At 34.3% G+C, this 5,000-nt stretch overlaps 3 non-coding genes and 1 pseudogene across 3 annotated transcripts; 3 read left to right on the forward strand and 1 right to left on the reverse strand.

Annotated features, from left to right (window-relative positions):
• The first annotated feature begins 611 nt into the window (after nucleotides 1-611).
• TRNAC-GCA lies at nucleotides 612-683 on the forward strand. The gene has a single exon. It is a non-coding gene; the product is annotated as a tRNA-Cys (tRNA).
• A 2,688-nt stretch (nucleotides 684-3,371) lies between these two features.
• On the reverse strand, nucleotides 3,372-3,454 carry TRNAY-GUA. Its single transcript has one exon. It is a non-coding gene; the product is annotated as a tRNA-Tyr (tRNA).
• Nucleotides 3,455-4,049: 595 nt separating this feature from the next.
• The window catches only part of LOC113318907, a 4,604-nt pseudogene continuing 3,653 nt past the window's right edge, over nucleotides 4,050-5,000 (forward strand).
• Nucleotides 4,055-4,126, forward strand: TRNAT-GGU. The gene has a single exon. It is a non-coding gene; the product is annotated as a tRNA-Thr (tRNA).

Here is a 5,000-nt window from a genome sequence, read left to right on the forward strand (position 1 = left end):
TTGCAACAGGATAAAACATTCCTGGAATCATAATTATGCCGATTATACTTTTTTAGAGTCTTGTATAAAATATCAAAAGTAATCCAATTTCTACCTATTATTATGATATTACAATCCGGTTGGGTACCCAAAAAAGAAATGATTCAAGGTTTGATCCGTTCTCTATGAATGAGAGAAAAACAGAAAAATCAGGAATAGTATAGAGTTTCTTCTTTTTTTTGCGAGGCACTTTTACCTATAGCTATAGCAACCTATCCATCCGGATATTTCCTATCCCAGCTATACTTGGGGCAACACAGGAAGTGGTATATCATAATTTCTATATTAGATTCAAAAAAAGGGAAGCATGATAATTCCTTATAGACATATATGGCTAAGATACCTAATTAGGATATCTTTGTAACAATCTCTGTTCCGGGGTTTACATATATATATAATTGTTGTTATAATGTAAATTTAATTGAAAAAGATTTCTTATTGAAAAGAATTGATACTGATAAGTATAAGTTGTGTATCAACTTTATTTTGCTGCCGTTGTTAAGGAAACGAAATTTGAGGTCCAAGAAATAATAAAGAAGAGAGCGTTCCCTCTATTTTATATCCGTTTGTTTGGCGGCATGGCCGAGTGGTCAGGCGGGGGACTGCAAATCCTTTTACCCCAGGTTCAAATCCGGGTGCCGCCTCATCTACAAAAAATGGGAAAGACTTTCTTTTTTTGCTCAGCAGAAGCTATAGATTCTAGAGGAAACCAAAAGTAAAAACCAGATTTTGGAGAGATATGGGGTAGGTAGTGCTGGATTGTATATTTTATGCTTTTTGCTTATGAAGGGCAACAAAAGAAACTAAACAATAGGCCTTACTATTCCTACATCTTCCATTAAAAAAGATTTCCTTGATAATACAAAGAAAATCCCTGTGTTGTGTATCTTGCTTGTGGTTAATCCTTCCCTATTCTACCAGAAATCATATAGGAACTTGTTGTGGGTGGATTTTTTGGATAGTTTGATCAATAGCGTTTGGTCATAATCCCTTTTTGACTCTGCACCATAGATTCCACTATTATTAGTGATCAATAATGGACGAATTCCTTCATATTCATAGAGATAGGGGACATAATTCACATGGATATAGTAAGTCTTGCTTGGGCCGCTTTAATGGTAGTCTTTACATTTTCCCTTTCACTTGTAGTATGGGGAAGAAGTGGACTCTAAAAGCACTACTAATTGAGTTGAGTAATCAAACTGTAGCCATTTTTTCATATATCGTTCTGCAAAGGGATTTTAAATATTAAATATCCATTTAAAAATTATATTGGATTACAGTAATGGACTATATTAAAAAGAATCCTTCAATCAAACAAAGAAAATAGATGCAAGGAAGAACTAGAATTGGGGTGTTAGTTACATGATGTACATCACATATATGAAATTTATAGATATGTACATATATGAAGATACAAGATACATCTTGTAGATTAATCTAGATGAAGCCTATACCTCTTTATACAGTACCAGTACAACTTTAGACAATACAATAATAGAAAGTATGGTAGAAAGAAATTGATATCTTTCTACCATACTACCAGATCTCATATACTGCTGATTCTAGTCCGCTCATTTCATTTAAGACGTGGAATGAAAATCCCTTTTATTTCTTCAATCATTGATAAGAAAAAAGAAGTAAAGCTTCATTCGAATCAATTATTTTGACTGACTGTTTTTACGTAGATGATAAGTAAAAAAGCAGTAGGAACTAGAATGAACAGCGCAGTAGCAATAAATGCGAGAATATTTACTTCCATAATCCCATCGTTTTTTACTTCACAATAACTCGGGATCTAATCCCATAGAGATGATAAATCTTCTCATCTAAATTCAATGAAATGAATTGCATCCCAATGTTATTTGATATTGAATCGGATCAATATCATGAATAACAATATCTGAGCTTTCAGATCGATTCATTGTCGAGAATTGAATAGTATAACATAGGAGGAGCTTTTATCCATAACGAATCCAAAAAAGGGGATTCTTGATACAACAAAGAATCCCTTTTCTTTTTTCATTCTTTTCTATAACCTACCGTCTTTTGTATACAACCATCTGATGAGGTATCATTTGACCCGTCTTCCATTTCAATTGGTCACAAACCCAAACAATAGAAATGAAATGGAAAAAAGTGAAGTTCGAAACTAATTAAGTTTGTTATGATCTAAATTTCTTGGAAGACAAAGAGGTGTGATAAAGTTGGATTCGGGTATAAAAGATCTCGTTTTTTTATAAATGTACTTTTTTGGAGTTTACTCTTGCTTCGATAGGACTCCTTCATCAAAGAAAAAACAGGAGAGAGAAGAAATATTATTCATTTCCTTATTAAGCAGGGTAGGGCAGATCTTTCTTTGATCTCTCTTTTATAAAAAAAAAAAGCTTCTTTCCTTGGATTGAAACAGGAACATATATCATATCCGAAATTAAGTATGGAAGTGAGATAGATAGATTGTTTCCAATTAGGAATTGAGGTTCCTAAAAATAGGAGCTAGAAAATAAAGAGGTGGTTTTAATAGAATATAAAAAGAATTCTGGCGCGCCAACTCTGTTAAGGTCAAGTTCATTTTGTATCACACAATGAAGGAATCCAAGTTGTATGTATGCTCTCGGGAACCGGGTGGGTATTATATTGAATTCCATGGATCAGAACCAATAGAAAAAGTAAAACCTGTGCGGTATCTCTTGAAATCCTGAATAGGACCCTACCACCAATTGTGCCAATCTAGCTCTCCCCACGAATCAGTACTAGTCGAGAATGAATTTAAATTCTTGTATTTCTTCGATGATAAAAATGACTTCCGGCGGGAATTAGATTTTGCTTTCAGTCCTCTCTCTTCACCGAAAATAGAGAAATGAGTTGACGGATTCATCGGATCCTAGGTCGGGACTGACGGGGCTCGAACCCGCAGCTTCCGCCTTGACAGTGCGGTGCTCTGACCAATTGAACTACAATCCCAGGGAAATAAGATGTACAGGATACATATTCTTATTATTAAATTCATAGCATATTTCTATTTAGAATCGCTGTGTTGTAACAGAGATAGAAGCGATATGTTGATATTCACATGGGTATGGGCTTTAGTGAGAACGGCACGTATTACTAGTAGTCAAATCATTTCATAATAAATCTTTCGGTGAAAAAGAAAAAAGCTTTTTTCTTTACCTCCCCTTATATATTAAGGTTACAGACCAGATCATTAGAAAGTATAATCTATGGGAACAAATAAATTAAGGATATAGCGTAAAAAAGTATTCTTTTCTTTCTTCGTCTGGTTTCTGGAGGCAAAATTTGTTCTATTATCTCATGATGGATCGGCGGACTTTTGGGCCGAGCTGGATTTGAACCAGCGTAGACATATGCCAACGAATTTACAGTCCGTCCCCATTAACCACTCGGGCATCGACCCAGGAAGAATCCATTTTAGACTTATGGATAAATCCATGATCAACCTCCTTTCGTAGTACCCTACCCCCAGGGGAAGTCGAATCCCCGCTGCCTCCTTGAAAGAGAGATGTCCTGAACCGCTAGACGATGGGGGCATACCCGCCTGATCGCCTACTATACTGATAGTATGAACAGTTTTTTGTAATTGTCAATATAATGTAATGCTATGACTAAATTCGAAGAATATTTTCTGCTTTCATTATTCCATCTAATTTATTTTTTCTATAAAAATTGCAGGGTACGTGTCGAATCTCTTCATCAATGATTCGATGAAATATCTTGGATCTACGTCGAATTGTGTCTCAATCAAATGAATCTCATTCTGATGAGGGTAAAAAAATCTTTTCGGGGCGGTCTAGGAAAAAAGCTTCTTTATATTTTATTTTATCAATATTAATGCACTACATTTTTTCAAGACTTCTAAAAAAAAAATCTGAAGTAAAAAAATTTTTGATTGGTCCTGAACGGGCCGAGATCTATCTATATGATGTATATTATATACATAGGTACATACAGTAGACTCATAGTGACTGTTGGTTCATTCAACAATCGAATCAAATGAGCCCTTTTAACTCAGCGGTAGAGTAACGCCATGGTAAGGCGTAAGTCATCGGTTCAAATCCGATAAGGGGCTTTTTTCACAAAACTCTAATCTAAGTCTTCGGTTTGGGGCGGAAAATAGAGATATTGTTGCTTTTTGTAAACTCAATGGCAAAAAAAGGAAACATCCACATAAATATAAAAAAGAAATATAAAAGAACTTATTATTATATAATAAGTTCTTTTATATATTTATAGTAGTATAGTTATAAAGTGGAACATTTGTCTTGATTATCATGATCAGTCATTCCGCTGAGTAGAAGAACTACTATGTCACTTTCGAAATCAACAAAAGAAAAAGTAAGTGGATCTGACCCATTGAATCATTACTATATGAGCTATTCTGATATTAAAATTCAATAGTAGAGAGAAAATTGTAGCAGCGTACCCCCTTTATTTCTTTTTAATTTACTTGGGATACGGAAGAATTTGTCGATATTTCTTATTTAATGTTCTTGTTCCTGAATGCTTCATAGGAATAAATGGCTATTCTGTTCCTATACAGAAAAACATTTCTTCCGAGTCACAAAAACCGTCTATTTTGGAATATCTTTCTGTGATTCCAATATTTCTATTATAAATCTACAATTACAATCTACATCAGATCGTGGTTTCATGTACCAAATATTTCCATATCAAGGCATCCGATCTTTTTGGTTCGACAATGGGATAGAGAACGGATGTGAGAAAGAAAGAGACTTTCATTTCCAGTTTACTATTGTATTTCATTCATTTAGGGACAGGGACAAAAAAAAGGGGGATTTTCCCTTTTTTCGGGAAGATAAAGGGAAAAAAGGCAATGTCTTTTTCTTTTTTGGTTCGACCTATAAAAAGATATACTCTGGAGCTTTAGATTCAGTTGAAGTACAGATAAATCTAACTAACGAAGACAAAAACAAGAGTCATAT

Source organism: Papaver somniferum, chromosome 10 (assembly GCF_003573695.1).
Source record: "Papaver somniferum cultivar HN1 chromosome 10, ASM357369v1, whole genome shotgun sequence".
NCBI lineage: Eukaryota > Viridiplantae > Streptophyta > Magnoliopsida > Ranunculales > Papaveraceae > Papaver > Papaver somniferum.